Source organism: Microcebus murinus, chromosome X (assembly GCF_040939455.1).
Source record: "Microcebus murinus isolate Inina chromosome X, M.murinus_Inina_mat1.0, whole genome shotgun sequence".
Lineage (NCBI taxonomy): Eukaryota > Metazoa > Chordata > Mammalia > Primates > Cheirogaleidae > Microcebus > Microcebus murinus.
In genome coordinates this window covers 43,091,538-43,112,087 of record NC_134136.1, presented here as the reverse complement: position 1 = coordinate 43,112,087, position 20,550 = coordinate 43,091,538, and the positions used below count along the sequence as shown (strand labels likewise).

Here is a 20,550-nt window from a genome sequence, read left to right as displayed (position 1 = left end):
TTTTTTTTATTTCAGCATATTGTGGGGGTACAGACATTAAGGTTATGTACATTGCCCTTGCCTCCCCTCCCCCCTCGAGTCAAAGCTTCAAGCATGTCCATCCCCCAGACAGTGCACATCACACTCACTATGTATGCCAGTTAGCGTATGTTTTAAAGGTTAAGCTATGTTGTAGGATATATCAGTACTTTATATTTTATTCCCAAATAATATTGCATTGAATGGATACAACACATTTTGTTTATTCAAACACCAGTTGATCAGCATTTGAATTTTCAAAATGTGATATTGAAATCTATTATTATTGTATTGCTTAGTTTCTCCTTTCAGATCTGTCAATAATTTTTATATACTTAGTTGAGCTAATGTTGAGTGGATATATATTTACAATTGTTACATATTCCTTTTGAGTTGACTTTTATCATTATATAATAACTTTCTTTGTATCTAGAGACAATTTTGGACTTAAAATCTATATTGTCTTATATAAGTATAGCCATTCCTGCTTTCATTTGTTTACTATTAGCATGGAATATTTTTTTCCATCCCTTCTCTTTCAGCCTATGTATGTATTTGAATCTAAAAAAGTTCTTATAGAGAGTATACAGTTAGATCTTGTGGGGGGGTTAAATCTACTCAGCTACTCTGTGTCTTTTTATTTTGGAGTTTAATCCACTTACATTTAAGGTAATTATTAATAGGGTAGGATTTACTATTGCCATTTTCTTATTTGTTTTCTGTTTCTCTTGTAGTTCTTTTGTCCCTCCTTTTCTCTCTTGCTGTCTTCCTTTATGTTGGGTTGGACTTTTTGTATTGCTATGTTTCAATACATTTCTCTTTTTCTTTTATATAGCTTCTATAAGTATTTTATTTGTGATTACCAAGGGTCTTAGATAAAATATTATACAATAATAACAGTCTATTTTAAGCTCATAACAAAGCTGATAAAGTAGCAGATACGTAGGATGAATAAGTCTAGAGATCTAATTACAACATAAGGGCTATACATAATAATATACTGTACTTGGTATTTTTGCTAAAAGGATAATTTTAGATACTCCTTCCACAAAGAAAAAAATGGGAAACTATGTGAGATGATATGTTCATTTTCTTGATTACAATAACCTTTTCACTATCTATATGTATGGTAAAGCATCATGTCATATACCTTACATATATACCATAAAATCTTTTTAAAATCTTGAAACAAATGAAAATGGAAACAAAACATGTCAAAACGTATGGGTTCCCTTACCCCTTCCTCCCTCCCCTGCTTGGCGCAGCCTCCACGCCCGGCGCTGTGGCGGCGGGCCCAGCCCTCCCCCACCCCGAGAGGTGGCGGCGGGGAGGGGCCAGGCGGGAAGTACCCTGCCGCTAGCGCCAGGCCCGGCCAGGCGGTGCCGGTCAGAACATCCAATCATGGATAAAAATGAGCTGGTTCAGAAGGCCAAACTGGCTGAGCAGGCTGAACGATACAATGACATGGCAGCCTGCATGAAGTCTGTAACTGAGCAAGGAGCTGAATTGTCCAATGAGGAGAAGAATCTTCTCTCAGTTGCTTATAAGAATGTTGTAGGAGCCCGTAGGTCATCTTGGAGGGTCGTCTCAAGTATTGAGCAAAAGACGGAAAGTGCTGAGAAAAAATAGCAGATGGCTCGAGAATACAGAGAGAAAATTGAGACCGAACTAAGAGATATCTGCAATGATGTACTGTCTCTTTTGTAAAAGTTCTTGATCCCCAATGCTTCACAAGCAGAGAGCAAGGTCTTCTATTTGAAAATGAAAGGAGACTATTACCGTTACTTGGCTGAGGTTGCTGCTGGTGATGACAAGAAAGGGATTGTGGATCAGTCACAACAAGCATACCAAGAAGCTTTTGAAATCAGCAAAAAGGAAATGCAACCAACACATCCTATCAGATCGGATCTGGCCCTTAACTTCTCTGTGTTCTATTATGAGATTCTGAACTCCCCAGAGAAAGCCTGCTCTTTTGCAAATACAGCTTTTGATGAAGCCATTGCTGAACTTGATACATTAAGTGAAGAGTCATACAAAGACAGCACGCTAATAATGCAGTTGCTGAGAGACAACTTGACATTGTGGACATCAGATACCCAAGGAGATGAAGCTGAAGTAGGAGGAGGGGAAAATTAACTGGCCTTCCAACTTTTGTCTGCCTCATTCTAAAATTTACACAGTAGACCATTTTGTCATCCATGCTGTCCCACAAATAGTTTTTTGTTTACGATTTATGACAGGTTTATGTTACTTCTATTTGAATTTCTATATTTCCCATGTGGTTTTTATGTTTAATATTAGGTGAGTAGAGCCAGTTAACATTTAGGGAGTTATCTGTTTTCATCTTGAGGTGGCCAATATGGGGATGTGGAATTTTTATACAAGTTATAAATGTTCAGCATAGTACTTTTGGTACATTGTGGCTTCACAAGGGCTAGTGTTAAAACTGCTTCCATGTCTAAGCAAAGAAAACTGCCTACATATTGGTTTGTCCTGGTGGGGGATAAAAGGGATAATTGGTTCCGGTCACAGATGTAGTTATTGTGGGTACTTTTAAGGTTTGGAGCACTTATAAGGCTGTGGCAGAAACAGGTATGTCATGGATATTACATGTTAAACCATGTGTATCTATAGAATACTCAATCTCAATGTGCACACCTTTGACTACAGCTGCAAAAGTGTTCCTCTAGACAAAATTGTGACCCAATTTACTCTGGATAAGGGCAGAAACGGTTCACATTCCATTTTTTGTAAAGTTACCTGCTGTTTGCTTTCATTATTTTGCTACACTCATTTTATTTGTATTTAAATGTTTTAGGCAACCTAAGAACAAATGTAAAAGTAAAGATGCAGTAAAATGAATTGCTTGATATCCATTACTTGGTGTATATCAAGCACAGCAGTAAAACAAAAAACCCATGTATTTAACTTTTTTTAGGTTTTTTGCTTTTGTGATTTTTTTTTTTTGATACTTGCCTAACATGCATGTGCTGTAAAAAATAGTTAACAGGGAAATAATTTGAGATGGTGGCTAGCTTTGTTTAAATGTCTTATGAGATTTTCATGAACAATCCAAGCATAATTATTAAGAACACGTGTATTAAGTTCCTGTAAGTGGAATAAAAGTTTTATGAATGGACTTTTCAACTACTTTCTCTACAGCTTTTCATGTAAATTAGTCTTTTGGTTCTGAAACTTCTCTAAAGGAAATTGTACATTTTTGGAAATTTATTCCTATTCCCTCTTGGCAGCTAATGGGCTTTTACCAAGTTTAAATACAAAGTTTATCATAACAAAAATACTACTAATATAACTACTGTTTCCAACCATGTCCCATGTTCCCCTCTCCTCCTCCCAACCCCCAAAAAATAAGTTCTTATTTTTTCTGGGGAAGGGGGAGATTGATTGGAAAAAACTAATCTGTTCCATTTAAAATTTTGGTATATGGCATTTTCTAATTTAGGAAGCCACAATGTTCTTGGCCCATCATGACATTGGGTAGCATTAACTGTAAGTTTTGTGCTTCCAAATCACTTTTCGTTTTTAAGAATTTCTTGATACTCTTATAGCCTGCCTTCGATTTTGACCCTTTATTATATTTGTCAGGTGCACAGATTACCTTCCTTTTTTAGCCTTCTGTCTTGTCACCAACCATTCCTACTTGGTGGCCATGTACTTGGGAAAAGGCCGCATGATCTTTCTGGCTCCACTCAAAGTCTAAGATACCTGCTTCCTTTGCTTGCATCCCACAAACTATTTCCCTCATCCTCTTTACTACAGCAAATCTCCTTAGTTGATGAGATTGTGTTTATCTCCCTTTAAGCCCTAGCTATCCTGAATGGTCTGTCATTGTCTGCCTTTAAAATCCTTCCTCTTTCTCTTCCTCTATTCTCTAAATAATGATGGGGCTAAGTTATACCCAAAGCTCACTCTACAGACTATTTCCTCAGTACTTTGCAGAAAACACCAAACAAAAATGCCATTTAAAAAAAGGTGTATTTTTTTCTTTTAGAATGTAAGCTCCTCAAGAGCAGGGACAATGTTTTCTGTATGTTCTATTGTGCCTGGTACACTGTAAATGCTCAATAAATATTGATGATGGGGAAAAAAAACTTATGGGTTGCAGCAAAAGTAGTTCTAAGATGGAAGTTGCCATTGTCTACTTTCTGTTGCTATTACTGAAGACCACAGGCTGGTAATTTATAAAGAATGGAAGTTAATTTGGCTTATAGTTCTGAACACTGTGAAGTCCAAGAGCACAGTGCTGGTATCCAGCAAGGATCATACCATGATAGAAGGGTGGAAGGTGGAAGCAAGTACACACGAGAAAACATAAGGAATGGATTTTCTTTTATGACAACCCACTCTTACAATAACTGACCCACTTTTGTGATTATGACATTAATGTATTCATGAGGGCAGAACCCTCATGACCCAATCACCTCTTCTTAGGCCCCACCTCCCAACACTGTTGCATTGGGGATATAGTTCCAACACATGAATTTTGAGGGGCACGTTCAAATCATAGCATTTCACCCCTGGCCCCCAAAATGCATGTTCTTCTCACAATGAAAATGCATTCATTCCATCCCAGTAGTCCCAAAAGCCTTAACTTATTCCAGCATCAACTCAAAAGTCTGAAGTCCAGAGTCTCATCTGAATCAGATATGGATGAGACTCAAGGCATGATTCATCCCAAGGCAAACTCTCCAGCTGTGAACCTGTGAAATCACAACAAGCTATCTACTTTCAAAATACAAAGGTGGAATAGGCATAGGATAGACATTCCCATCCCAAAGAGAGAAACAGGAAAAAATAAAGTAACAGGTCCCGAGTAAGTCCAAAGCCCAACAGGGAAAACAACATTAAATATTAAACCTGGAGAATAATCTCATTTGACTCTATTTCCCACTTCTTAGACACACTGGGGGTTGAGGTTGGGCCCCCAAATCTTCAGGCAGCCCTGTCCCAATAGTTTTGCTAGGCTCAGGCCATGCTTCAGCTCTCTGAGATTAGAGTCTCATGCCTACGGCATTTCCGGATTGTAGTTGCAACAGTTCTGGGGACTTGGTGGCAGTCCTTCTTCTACAGCTCTACTAGGCATTGCCCTAGTGAAGATTCTCTGTGGCAACACTTACCTCACAGTTCTACTGGGCATTGCCCTAGTGGGGGCTCTCTGCAGTGGCTCTGCCACTGCCACAAATCTCTGCCTGGGCACTTAAGCAGTCCATGGCATCCTCTGAAATCTAGGTGGAGGAAGGCATGTCCACATGGCTCTTGCATTCTGCAAGCCTATAAACTTAACACCACATGGACAATGCCAAGATTTGTCACTTGTACCTTATGGAGCAGCAAGTGGAACCACAACTGAGGTTGTTTGAGCCACACAGCTGGGGAAACTGAGGAGTCCTACACTGGGATGCAGGGAGTGGAGACCCCAGGTGACCCTGGGAAACAAGTCCATTGGAGGGGTCAGTCCCCCAAAACCATTCTGCCCTCATAGAGCTCTGGGCCTATGATGGGAGGGACAGTCTTGAAGATCTCTGAAATGCCTACTGGGACTTTCTTTCATTATCTTGATGAATGGCCTCTGGCTTCTTTCTATCCATATTAATCTCTTTAGCAACACCTAAACATACTTTTTCATTCTACATGGCCAGGCTAGGAATTTTTCTAAATTTTTCCATTCTTTTTCCTCTCACATCTTAGTATAAGCAGTTAAAAGTAGCCACACAATAGCCTGAATGCTTTGCTGCTTAGATATTTTCTCTACCAGGTGTCTTAGTTCATTCTTAAATTTTGTCTTTCATAAAGTCCTCAGGCATGGACACAGTTCATCCAAATTGTTTCCTGCTTTTTGATAAGGATGGCCTGCCTGTACTTGAATTTCCAATATCTTTCCCCCAGTTCTATCTGAGCCCTCATTAGAATCGCCTTTACTGTCTGTATTTCTAATAGCATTCTGATGATAACCACTTTAGTAATCTCTATGAAGTTCCAGAATTTCTTTAGTCTTTTCTTCTCACCAGAATTGCCTTTAATGCTCCACTTATAGCAATATAGGCTTTTTCTAGCCTTTTCCTCCAAATTCTTCCAGCCTCTACTGCTTCTACACTTCCAAAAGCTGCTTCTACATTTCCGGGTATCTGTTATAGCAGCAACCCTACTCTTTGTACAATTTTCAGTCTTAGTCTATTTTCTGTAGCTATAACTGAGTACCACAGACTGGTAATTTATAAAGAACAGAAGTTTCTTTGGCTTATAATTCTAGAGGCCTGGAAGTCAAGAACATGGTACCAGCATCTGGTGAGAGTCATCCCATGACAGAAGGGTGGAAGGCAGAAGCAAGGACACAAGACAGAGAGAAAGCATAAGGAGCAGATTTCCTTTTATGATCACCTACTACTCTTGCAATACCGAACTCACTTTTGTGAGTATGACAATCTATTTATGAAGATAGAACCCTGATGACCCAATCAGCCCTTCTTAGGCTCTACCTCCCAGCACTGTTGCATTGGGGATTAAGTTTCCAACATATATATTTGGGAACACATTCAAACTACAGCAGAAGTTTATAAGGATGAACTCCTGTATTAAAGGAAAAAGAAGAGATATCAAGTAAATATCCTAACTTTGGACCTCGAGGAACTAGTGAAAGAAGAACAAACTAAGCCCAAAGTTAGCAGAAGCAAGGAAATAATAAATATTAGAGAAGAAATGAATGAATAAAGAATATAAAAACAATAGAAAAGATCAACAAAACTAAGAATTGGTCTTTTAAAAATATTGACAAACCTTTAACTAAAAAAGAACTCAAAATTATAAATGAAAGAGGAGACATCAACTAATACCAAAGAAATACAAAGTATAAAAGACTACTATTAATACCTATATGCCAACAAATTGTATATCCTATAAAAAATGGATAAATTCCTAGGAACATGTGAGCTATCAAGACTGGGTCATGAAGAAATAGAAAATATAAACAGATCAATAATGAGTACAGAAATGAATCAGCCATCAGAGAATTCCCAACAAAGAACAACCCAGGACCTGATTGAATTCTGCCACTGTTGAATTCTACCAAACGTTGAAAGAATTAATGCCAATCTTTCTCAAACTCTTCCAAACAATGGAAGAAGAGGGAACATTTCCCAACTTATTCTATGAAGCCAGCTTTATCCTAATACCAAAGCCAGACAAGGACACTACAAGAAAAAAAAATTACAACTAACAGCCCTGATGGAAATAGATGCAAAATTTCTCAATGACTACCAGCAAACGGAATTCAGCAGCACATTAAAATGCTCATACACCATGGTGAAGTAGGCTTTGTCCCTGGGATGCAAGGATGGTCCAACATATGCAAATTAATAAATATGATATACCACGTTAACAGAATGTAGGATGAAAATCATATAACCTCAATAGATGCAGAAAAATCATTTGGCAAAATTCAACATCTTTTCATGATAAAAGCTCTCAACAAAATAGGTATAGTAAAAATATAGTTCAAAATAATAAAGGCCATATATGACAAGCCCAACTGATGAAAAAAGAATGTAGAATGGTGGTTGCCACAGGCTTGGGTGTGGGGGAAATGGAGAGAGATTGGTCAAAAGGTACAAACTCTCAGCTATAAGGGGAATAAATTCTGGGATTCTGATGTACAGCATGGTGACTATAGTTAATACAGTGTTGTATATTTGAAATTTCCTAAAAGAATAGATGCTACATGTTCTCAGCACCCATATAAAAGGTGACTGTGTGAGGTAATAAATGTGCTAGCTGACTTGATTGTAGTAATCATTTCACAATATATATTTATCAAACATAACAATGCACGCCTTAAATATATACAGTTTTGTCAGTCACACCTCAATAAAGCTGGAAAAAATAAAATTAAAAATTAAAATATAAATGCTTACACACAAAAATAATGACTCATTTATAAAAAACATAAGAAAATGTCGCAATGACTTCAAGATATCTAAAAACTTATAAAACAAGACAGAAAATTTCTGAATCATACCAATGTTTCTTTTCTACATTTTACTGAAATATATTAATGATCACAATTTACTATATTTTCATTTAAATATTTCAGTCAGTTTTCTGTGGTTGATCTCTTATCCAGAAAGAAAATCTAAACTTACCTTTTGGACAAGAAATCTTTTCTCAATTTACATTGGTTAACTATAGCCCAGAAGGCATTTTTAATATAAATTAAAACCTGAGATATAAGTAAATAATTTTAAAATATAATTAAATATATAGTCATACATTAATGAAATTTTTCAAGACCATTTTCATTAGGCTTGTAAATGAACCATAGACCATCCTAAAAACAATAAAATTCGCAGCTTGTAGAAATCTGCATAAATTAAACAAACATTCAACATGTCCAGGAGATACCCAAACATTCAATTTTATTCTTTTAAGTTTTTTTTATTTCATAATATTATGGGGGTACAAATATTGTTAAGGTTACATATATTACCCTTGCCACCACTACCACCACCCCCGTCAGAGCTTCAAGTGCATCCATCCTCCAGGTGGTACGCATCGCACTCATTATATAAGTATAACCCATCTCCTCCTCCCCCGTCCCACCCACCCGACACCTGATAAGTGTTTCTTTTTTTTTTGACATTTTGGTTACATTTTATATCTTTGCCTCTCTCAAACATTCAATTTTAAAACAGGTATCTAAGAAAAGTAAGTTTTATATTCAGAAATTGTATTTATTTGTAAAAGTAACAAGCGAGAATTCAAGGGAATTAGAAGAAATAAGAATTGAACATTTTATTATCTATCCTAACAAAAAATTAAACCCTAGAGCCCTAGGAATTTTCTGAACAGGGATTCAAATTGCTTATTGTAGCATGTGCAGGAGGAAAGAAAGGATGAGAGGAACAAATCACCAAGCTCTTTTCCCTACTACATTAAAATGATATGCTATTTTCTGCTTTTTCTCAGAAAACTACTAATCCTCAGTTAATTATCAATGATATTAAAGTATACTTTTCAAAAGAAAGTTAAAACCATAGCTCTCATACAAACGTAAAATAAAGATTTTATTGAACTCATTGTTAATGAGAGAAAGGTTAAAATGTTACAACCTGTTCAAAGAAAAATCCAGAGAACTGACAAATTTGTTGATCTAAAATATTGATTTGAATTTCTAAGTGGCTCCTATCACAGTAAGGGAGAGAAGCCACTTGAGTCTACATGTGGAATTTTTGCATGTATATAGACAAGAATAATTTTGTATTGCTATCAGTAATCCACAATTTAAAAGTTGCAAAATAACTCCATGGCAATGAAAGAAGTAAAACATTCTGTAATGGGTAATTTTGTGTCTCAATTTGATTGCACCATGAGGTGCAAGACATTTGGTCAGAAATTATTTTGGTTGTGTCTATGAGAGTGTATTGGGGTGAGATTAACATTTTAATGAGTAGACTGAGTAAAGCAGATTGCCCTCCCTAATGAGGGAAGAGCTCATCCAGTCAGTTAAAAACCTGGATACGACAAAAACGCAGAGTAAGAGGGAATTCCTATAGCCTTGACTGCCTTTGGAGTCGAAATATCAGTCTTTTTCTGCCTTCAGACTAAAAATGAAACATCAGCTTATCTTGGTTCTTGAGCCTGGTTTTCAGGCTGTTGTACTCAGACTAGAAATACACCATTTGGCTCTCCTAGCTCTCCAGCTGGCTGAGTAGATCTTGACACTTCTTAACCTCCATTATTACATTAGCCAATTCCTTATAATAAATTTATAAGTATATATGTGAATATATGTATGTGAATACATATATCTCCTATTGGTTCTGTTTCTCTGGAGAACACTGACTAATACAGATTTTGGTATCAAGAATGGTTCTAAAGGAACAGAATTTTTTTGTCCATTGTACACAAATAACTATTTACATGGGTGTGTGTGTCTATAAAGTGTTGCATAGATTTTTTTATTTCAGCATATTATGGGGGTACAAACGTAAAAGTTACGTATATTGCCCTTGCCTCCCTTCCTCCATCCTCAAGTCAGAGCTTGATGCATGTCCATCCCCCAGATTGTGCGCATCGCACTCATTATGTATGTATATACCCATCCTCTCCTCCTCGCTCCCATCTGCCCAACACCGATAAATGTTATTCCTGTGTGTGCACTTAGGTGTTGATCAGTGAAACCAATTTGATGGTGAGTACATGTGGTGCTTATCTTTCCATTCTTGGGATACCTCACTTAGTAGAATGGGTTCCAGCTCTATCTAGGAAAATACAAGAGGTGCTATATCATCGTTGTTTCTTATAGCTGAATGATACTCCATGGTATACATATACCACATTTTATTAATCCACTCATGTATTGATGGGCACTTGGGTTGTTTCCACATCTTTGCAATTGTGAATTGTGCTGCTATAAACATTCGAGCACAGGTGTCTTTTTTATGGAATGTCTTTTGTTCTTTTGGGTAGATGCCCAGTAATGGGATCACTGGATCAAATGGTTGATCTACTTGTATCTCTTTGAGGTATCTCCATATTGCTTTCCAGAGAGGTTGCACTAATTTGCAGTCCCACCAGCAGTGTAGAAGTGTTCCTATCTCTCCACATCCACGCCAACATTTATTGTTTTGGGATTTTTTGATAAAGGCCATTCTGACTGGAGATAAGTGATATCTCATTGTGGTTTTGATTTGCATTTCCCTGATGATTAGAGATGTTGAGAACCTTTTCGTATGTTTGTTGGCCATTATTCTGTCTTCTTTTGAAAAGTTTCTGCTCATGTCCTTAGCCCACTTTTTGATATGGTTGTTTAAAATTTTTTCTTGCTGATTTTCCTGAGTTCTAAATAGAGTCTAGTTATCAGTCCTCTATCGGATGTGTAGCATGCAAAAATTTTCTCCCATTCTGTAGGTTGTCTATTTGCTCTTGTGACAGGTTCTTTGGCTGTGCAGAAGTGTTTTAGTTTGATCAGGTCCAAGTGGAAAACCATACCATGCTTGTGGGTCAGCAGAATCAACATTGTTAAAATGTCTATACTACACAAAGCAATCTACAGATTCAGTGCAATCCCTATTAAAATACCAACATCATTTTTCACAGATATAGAGGAATAGAATTTTAAGGATAAATTTTCTGGAATTAGCTCTTTAATTATCTTAGACTTAAAGACATCAATGACTATTTCCAGTAGTAAAGAGAGCACTAATAGTCCAAGATGTGATCTTACAATAGAGATATACAAAATATCCCTATTATGTACTCCTAATCAACTACTTATAAGAAACAAGAATCTGCATGGCTGTATATGTTATACTTTTTAACATTTTTAGCAAACTAACATACAGAACGAGATTGGCTGGTTTCTCCTAACATCACTGGACAAAGTGCAGAAAGAAAAGGATTCATATTCCCAGCTCAAGCACTAATTAAATAACCCTAATACTTCTAAGTGTTCCTTGAAGGGAGACCCTTATCTCCTATAACCACAGGCCTGAAATTGCTGAAAATCAAACCCAGAATCACATCCTGTGACCTACTAAATTATGATGCAAATTGAACTCACAGCCTCATAAGGTGTCTTCTGTTGAAATGAGTGCACTGATTGGAAAGAAATGGGATCCTGACAGTTGGAATAGGGATGTGTGGGAAAATCCTCATGAAGCTGGGCATGTTGAGCTCCTACATTTTGATGAGTCTGCTTTGCCAATGGCAGGAGCCTCCCCATACCCAGTGGGAGAGGCCTCTTCACTCCCAGACTGAGGGGATTAACCCTAAATTACCTAAGGAAACTCTGTTGGCCTCCCCTAAGACAGTTGCTTTGCAAAACAATCCTAAGTCTATTCAGGACCCAGCACGCCACCCCTCTTTGCTTTTAGACCTATAATTAGACTCAAGTCTCAACAGTCCCCTAAAGGTGAGGTACAAACTGTGACTCATGAAGAGGTGTGATACACCCTAATAGAACTATTTGAGTTCTAATTTATACAGGCAGAAATCTGGGGGAACACATGTAGAAAGAGATTATAAGTGTGAGAGATAAAGGTGAAAGGAACATAAAGTTGGATCAGTCTGAATTTATTGACATGGGCCCACTAAGCCAAGAATCTGCTTTTAACGTTGCCACTTGGGAAATTAAAAAGTGTTCTAATCATTTGTTTATTTGGCTGAAGCATGAACCAAGGGGTGACCCACAGTTAAGCTAGAAATGCTATATTTGCCTTGGGAAAGGAAGGGATTCAATGGTTTAGGGAGATTGAAATGTTAGAGTGGATTTGTCATTTGACACCTACTCACCAACTCTGGGAGGGTCCAAAAGACATACCTTTCACCTTGACTTTGAGAAAATGTGTGGTAGGAGGCCTGACATCCTTAAACAGTTCTGTGATCACTCTTCCTTGTAGTCCAGACCTTACAGGGTGAGTTGTAATCACTAAATTTGGAAACTTAAATGCAGTGTGAGTAATTGCACGATCCCAGAATGGCAGGGGCCAAGGGGACAGCACTCAACCGGGTGAGTCAATAATCATGTGAGCCAATTACTTATAACAAATTAGATAGATATAGATTTCCTATCTGTTCTATTTCTCTGGAAAATCCTAATATAATCCATAGTATTAAAATAAGATAACCCAAATTGTGCTCTAAACTATGCACAGTTTTACACTGAAGCATGAAAATTTCCCTACAGTGATTACAATTTATCTAAATAACTTAATGCTATGATCTGAATATATTTTTCCTCCAAAAATTCATATGTTGAAGTTTTATCCCCATTGTGATAGTATTAAGAGATGAGAGGCTTTGGGAGGTGATTAGGCCATGAAGGCTCTGCCTTCATCAATGGAATCAATGCCCTTGTAAAAGAAGCCTGAGGGAGACCTTCTTCCCCTTCCATCATGTGAAGATCCAGCAAGAAGGTGCCACCTTTAAAGCAGGGAGTAAGCCCTACCAGGCATGAAATCTTCTGATGCCTTGATCTTGAATATCCCAAACTGCAAAACTGTGATCAATAAATGTCTATTGTTTATAAATTACCCAGCCTATGGTATTTTTATAGCAGCCAGAAAGAAATAAGAAACTTAATTAGATTTTTAATCTTCTCTTAATACCAGTAATGTTTTGCCTTATCAAATGTCTCCACTAGAGGGAGGCATTTGCCTAGATTATTGCCGGAGTTTTAATTCTGTCTTAAAATATTATAACCTCACCTTGTATGAAAGTGAAAAATACAGAATTCCTTTTTGTTATTCCAAAAGAATTCTTTCTCTGACACTTTACCCTTCTATCTAAATTCACACTGAGTTTTCATGCTAATACAAGATCAAATTAGGCTTCGAAAGACAGAAACGAGAGAATGTTTTCCTATCTTTACCCAGCATTACAGAAAGAAGCTCAGTTCACAGTGACAAGCACATGGCTTACCCTAGTGACTTTAAAGCCTCAAATCATATGTGACATCAGCAAGATGGTAAAAATAAGATTTTCAAACGCACATCTCCTCAAGAAAACATTAATTAGAACAACTATTCATATACAAAAATACCTTCTCAAGAGCTAAGGAATCCAGGTAAGAGATTACAGCACTTGTGTACAGCACAAAATTAAAAGATGCATTGAAGAGAGAAGGAAAGAGTTTCATGTTACCCATATCAGTTGTTTTCCAAGCATAGACAGTGAAGCATGGAGAAAGACACCTGCTACAGAGGACAAGGAGAGTAAAGTGAGTACTCAACTTTTCACTAGACCCGAGCACCAGGCCTACCCAGTGAAAGTCAGTGCCAAGTTGGCCCCTGCAGCCCCAGAATCCAAGCCCACTCCTGCCAATGGCCAAAATGTATGTGAAAAATTACTCAACATCAATAGTCATCAGGGAAATGCAAATTAAAACCACAATGAAATATCACTTTACACCTATTAGAATGACAGTCATCAAAAAGAGAAAAGGTAAATATTGGTGAGGATGCAGAGAAAAGGGTACCCTTGTATACTGTTGGTGGGAATGTAAATTAGTTACAGACATTCTGGAAAACTATACGGATGTTCCCAAAAAAATTAAAAATAGAACCATCATAAGATTTAGCAATCCCACTTCTGGGTATACATCCAAAGGAAATGAAATCAGTATGTCCGAGAGAGATCTGCATTCCCATGTTTATTGCAGCATTATTAAGAATAGCAAAGATACAGAATCAACTTAAGTGTTCATCAACAGATGAGTGGATAAAGAAAATGTGGTATGTGTGTATATATACACACACACTGGAATGTTATTCAACTTTTAAAAAGAAAGAAATCTTGTTATTTGCAACAACATAGATGAACCTGGAGGATGTCATGCTAAGTAAGCCAAGCACAAAAAATAAATACAGCCTGATTACAGTTATACTGGAATCTGAAAAAGTTGAACTCATAGAAGAAATGTAGAATGGTGGTTGCCAGGAGCTGGGAAAGGAGGCTTGAATGGGGAGAAATTGTTCAAAAGGTACAAAGTTTCAGTTAGGTGAATAAATTCTAGAGATATACAGCATGGTTACTGTAATGAACAATAATATACCATATACTTGAAAATTGCTAAAAAAATAGATCTAACCTCAAAAAGAAGGATAACTATATGGGGTGATGGACATATTAATTAGGTTGATTGTGGTACTTTGTTTGTTTGTTTGTTTGTTTGTTTGTTTGTTTGTTTGTTTGTTTGAGGCAGAGTCTCACTCTGTTGCCCAGGCTAGAGTGCCGTAGCGTCAGCCTAGCTCACAGCAACCTCAAACTCCTGGGATCAAGCAATCCTTCTGCTTCAGCCTCCCGAGTAGCTTGGACTACAGGCATGCACCACCAAGCCTGGCTAATTTTTTCTATATATTTTTAGTTGGGCAATTAATTTCTTTCTATTTTTAGTAGAGACGGGGTCTCACTCTTGCTCAGGCTGGTTTTGAACTCCTGACCTTGAGTGATCCGCCCGCCTCCGCCTCCCAGAGTGCTAGGATTACAGGCATGAGTCACCGCAACCGGCCTGGTATTCATTTCTAAATGTACAAATATATCAAAAGATCACATCGAATACCATAAATATATACAAATTTTTTGTCAATTATACCTCAGTAAAGATGGGAAATAATTTGCTTTATTTACTTAAACATTTTTAAAATAACAAAAGTAAACTTGAATATAAAATAAGTAAAAGTCTCAAATCACACAGGGAAACAAACACTAACACTTTAGAATAAAATTTTAATATTTTCACAGATCAAAATCAAACTGAGATTTTACCTCTATATATAAAGTTCCCTTGAAAAATAAAATCAGGATTGGTTCTATATGTTTTAGAGTCCAAAGCCTTCTTCATAATTTCCCATAGTCTATAATTATGCCTTACAGAAGTATATGTTTTTATCTTGACCTGGTCAGATTGTATTATGGTCTAAACAATATCAACTTGGAAAGGGAAAAACATTGACATCACATTTTAATTACACATGCCTCCCTAGGAGTTTGTGTGAATTATCTCTTTTGGCCAATTAAGTGAATCTAGCATATTTAAGAGGTAAAAATGATAAGCAGCAGATCTCTCTATTTTTAGCATGCTATCTTACCACATAAAAAAATGTAACTATGTGAAGTGATAGATATGTTAATTAGGTTAATTGTGGTCATCGTTTGGCAATATATACATATATCAAAACATGTACATCCTAAATATTAATATATATCATTTTAATTTGTGAGCTTTAGTTTTAAAGCTGGAAAAAATAAAAATGACTTGTCTTAGGCAGGGCTGATCTTATCAGTTTTTAATTTAAAATTATCACACTTAATATAATTCTTAGACTAAGTATTTTTGGAACAACTTCTATATACAGAATACTTTGCTAAACAATGCAATTCTTTTTCTTTTAAAAACATAGCAAGGCTGGGCATGGTGGCTCACGCCTGCAATCCTAGCACTCTGGGAGGCCCAAGCCAGCAGATTGCTTGAGCTCAGGAGTTTGAACCCAGCCTGAGCAAGAGCGAGACCCGTCTCTACTAAAAATAGAAAGAAATTAATTGCCCAACTAAAAATATATAGAGAAAAAGAAAACATAGCAAGTCTTACCAAACCCCTTCCTTATTCAACAAAGAAAAATGCCAAGCTTTCCTTACTGTAGTGGCACAGAATTTTTTTCAGTATTTTGAATCCAACCCTTCAATTAGATAATTTGGCTTTTCTAACAGATCACTGCCAAAATGAAAATTGTTTTTGCTGTTACTTTATGTCTTCCTTGAGAACTGCTTATTTACTATTTCCAGATTATTAAAAATCAATTTAGGGGCAGCCGGAGGGCTGCGATGGGGCCCGGTGGGGCCGGGCTGTCCCCTGGCCAAGCTGGCAGGGACCCAGCCCGCAAAATCGAAAGCGAAAGCAGCTTGCAGGGAGGACTCTACCGGCTGTGGCGGGTGGCGGGTGGCGGGGGCGGGCGGCTGGCCTTAACTGCCCTTCCATACCAAAGCCAACCTTGCCTTCTCCTGGACAGATCCTGAATGGCAAAGGGCTTCCGCACCGCCCGCTCTGGAAAAGAAATCTGAAGACAGTTCCAATAATAGGAAATTTTTAAATAAGAGATTGTCAGAAAGAGAGTTTGATCCTGACATCCATTGTGGTGTCATTCATCTCGACACCAAGACCTGCACATCTCGACACAAACAACTGCACCCGGTGTTTGACATGCAAGACGCATTCCTTAGCCCAGCGGAGGGCTATCCAGGGTAGAAGAAAACGATTGGATGTGTTATTAGCCGAGCACAAAAACAAAACCAGGGAAAAGGAATTGATTCGCCATCTGGACTCTCAGCAACCACCGCAGTCTCTCAGGGACCCGCATCCCGCCCCTCCTAGACAGTCACGGGAGCTGCACCCAAACCCTCACGGAGTTATTCCTGCCGAATCAAAGCCTTTCATAGCTAGTAAGCCTAAACCTTACACCCCCAGTCTTCCAAGGCCTCCAGGCTGCCCTGACTCAGCAAGGTGGGCGTGCCCCCATCAACCCCCCTCCAGTCCATGAATCTCCCCCATCCTCCCCTGCCTGCCACTGAGCCAACTTCTCAGTTACCCAGCGAGGAGGGCAAAGGCGATAACGAAGAGTCTATTGAAAAACTGGACTGTCATTATTCAGGTCATCATCCTCAGCCAGCATCTTTTTGCACGTTCGGGAGCCGGCAGATCGGAAGAGGCTATTACGTGTTTGAATCCAGGTGGAACCGGCTTCGCTGCGCCCTCAACTTCATGGTGGAGAAGCATCTGAACGCGCAGCTATGGAAGAAAATCCCCACCCGTGCCCAGAACCGGGACACCTGTCTCCACACGTGTTCCCCACCGGGCGAACTCAGTGCGGGTTGCGCAGTGCCGGCTCAGCTATATGGTAGGAGCCACCATGTCTTCGTTCGCGGTCCTAGTGTCCTCCGCCTGCGTCTCCCCGAACGGCAAATCGGTACCAGCTCGTGGAACCACACTAAATACACAGCCTGCCACGTCGGGGGTCATCGACCCCGTGTGCAGTATGCAATCCAGACAAGTGTCCTCTTTGTGCTCATCCCCTTCCACGCCCTCCGGCCTCTCCTCGGCTCCCTTACCCCCTATATCCAGGAAACCTCAGAAGTTGAAATCTAGCAAGTCTTTAAGGTCCAAGGAGTCTTCTGGTAACAGCAGTAATTGTCACAACGCCAGTAGCAGTGCCAGTGGCGGCTCAGGAAAGAAACGCAAAAACAGTTCCCCACTATTAGTTCACTCCTCCTCCTCCTGCTGTAGCTCTTCTTCTTATTCCATGAAGTCTTTTAGGAAAAACTGTGTGGCTCACTCCGGGCCTCCCTACCCCTCCATGGTGACATCTCCCCATGGCATCGGCCTCAAATGTGTGACAAACAAAGCAGAGGAGGGAGCTGCACCCTGAGCAACCCTCTGGAGAAGTGAATTTGGCTTTAGGATTTTATAGAAATGTTTCAGGAATGGAATATTATGGATATTAGTGCAAGGCACCGTCACAAAATAGCCCAGCCCTTTGCAAGTAATGTGGGATGAGAAGCTGTCAGAAGTTTCTAATTTATGAACTGGTTTGAAACTATTGATGTCCAGAAAGCAAGTATAAACCATTTTAGAGGCTTACTTTTCATGGTACAAAAGCAATTCTATGTGATGAAAAAAAAAGAAAAGAAAGTCAAATTCGGAGTAGGAGAGTCAAACACGTAATAGCCTCTTCCGATCTGCCGGCTCCCGAATGTGCAAAAAGATGCTGGCTGAAGATAATGACCTGAATAATGACAGGAGCCCCGCTGAACCCATCAAGAGCATGAGCGTGATGGTGAACAGCGGCGACTCCTTTTTAAAGGGACATTGTTAGGATATACTTAAATGTTTCCAAGGCACTCTCTGCATTACCCGCATTTTCCTCTTTGAGCACTATCCTGGGACCCAGGGTAGATTTCTGCTTTGGCCACGCCCAGCGTGGTATGTGTCTGTACTCCCCTTCGGGGCCCCTCCAGATACTTATTTGGATGTGGCTGGGGTAAAAAGCAGGCACCAAGCAAGGGGAGTTAGAGAATACGTACATGTCCTGTTTGGAAGTCTTACGTGATCCATGTGTAGGAATTCCCTGACACACGCCCTCCTTTCTTGGGATTAGTGCCAGCCATCTTCCTGAGAGAGTTGTCGAGCCATCCAGGATATTTTTTCTAATACCCTATCCGAAAAGAAAGAGCTTAACAAATTAAAACAGCATTGCTCGAGGAGGTGTCATTGAATTTTGGGGATGAGCTGGGGCCTTTTAAGGGGTGATCCCACTACCACAGCTCCTGACGTGTGAACCAGGCACTTTTGCTTTGATGAACACACAAGGTCACCAAACACAGGGTAAAATTTCCAAGGCTTTGATTATTGCCCTGGCCAGGGCCTGAACAGAGCCAGTCAGTGCATCCTTTTTTTCCTACAGTTCTTGGGTTTCAAACTTCATTTTCAGAGAATTTCAATTCATCAGGTAGAATGAAAAAAATACTTGGTTTTACCAGCCTAATAATGTGAATTGCTACAGAATTATTCTTATTAAGTGAGAAAACAAAAACTTTATGCAGATACTTTAGCTATAAATTGATGTAAAATATTGATTTTTTTTAAAAGGAAGGGGAGAACAGTATCCTGTTTACTTATTATGCAATCAGATCAGTAAATGCATGTATGGGCCCATTCGTTGTAGTTAGGAGAAATCAGTCAGTTCCATCCCAGTGTGGGGGGAGAGAGGAAGAGGTGAGAAGGAATCAGAATGTACCTAGTTGATTCCTTTTTGACAAGTGTAATGGGGTATGGGCAGAATTTATTTTCAGAGCCCAGGGGACTTGATGGTTATAAATAAAGTTGCTATTAGCAATGAAATTTATAGACAGAACATGTTATTCCAAAAGATGTGAATAGGATCCACTATAGCAAATTGATTCAGAATAGTGTAGATATTTAGATTAGCCAGTATTGATCATTTGATTTCTTAGACTGAAGTTTTAATAGAATTTCATTATGTCTCCCCGTAATACACAGAGCATCAGGATTAGGAAATTAGCCATTTTGGATTCTGCCTGCCACAAACAGACCTATTCTAAACAGTGCTATTAAATTTTAGACTGTTGTTCAAATATTTTATTTTCTCCTATGAGTACTTTTTATTATGATGAACAATTAAGACCATTTAAAACACAGGCATATGAGTATTTTTTTTAATTAAATTACCTTGCAAAAACTAAATTTGCAGTGGTTGGGTTGTTTCTAGACAGACTTTGGTATCAATTTAAAACCAAGATAATTTTTATATTCTTTCCAATAGAATTTCATGACAACTCCTGCAGTTTTCTTAACCTACAAAAAAGTGCTGTAATGATGAACAAAGAATTATACAAAACCTTCTTTTGTATCTTTATTTTGGAATTTCTTGTTCTATTATAAGTATGGAAGTATCCTTATTTCAGAAGACATATTTTGTTAAAAATGAATTGTACACATTTAAATATGTATTTTTGCACAGGTCTTTTTTTCTGATATCCTGTTTTGGTATAATTTAGATCATCTAGTATTTATTTATTTATTAATAAAAGTAAATGCCTTTTTATAATTTGAAGTGGTTCACTGCTAAGCCAATAATTCTAGAACCTGCCTCCTTTACAGTTTAAGGAATGCCTCTGTTCTGTGAAAGTCTTGTCCCTTTTAACCCTTTGCACTCGTTTGCTTTTTTCTCATTATCCACTCGACATTATCCACACTCGACATCCGAGTGCAAAGGGTTAATGACTGAATCTGTCTTCATACAGATGAAGTGGGCATTGCTCCTCCCTAGTTGCCTGATTACCCAATAGACTACACATAATTAAGTGACACACTGCTTTTCTTTTGTTAGTGTTTTGTGTGTATGTCTGTGTGCGTGTGTGCGTGTGTGTGTGTACTCTGAGCACATGTATGTTAGTATGTGATGTGGTTTAAAACTAATGGAAAAAAAACTGAAAGTGCCTGAACCT

The 20,550-nt window shown here is 38.4% G+C and overlaps 2 pseudogenes; both read left to right on the top strand.

Annotated features, from left to right (window-relative positions):
* Positions 1-1,398: 1,398 nt before the first annotated feature.
* Positions 1,399-4,130, top strand: LOC105862810 (14-3-3 protein zeta/delta pseudogene; annotated as a pseudogene).
* An 8,378-nt stretch (positions 4,131-12,508) lies between these two features.
* LOC105863737 (ataxin-7 pseudogene) lies at positions 12,509-17,951 on the top strand (annotated as a pseudogene).
* Positions 17,952-20,550: the final 2,599 nt, after the last annotated feature.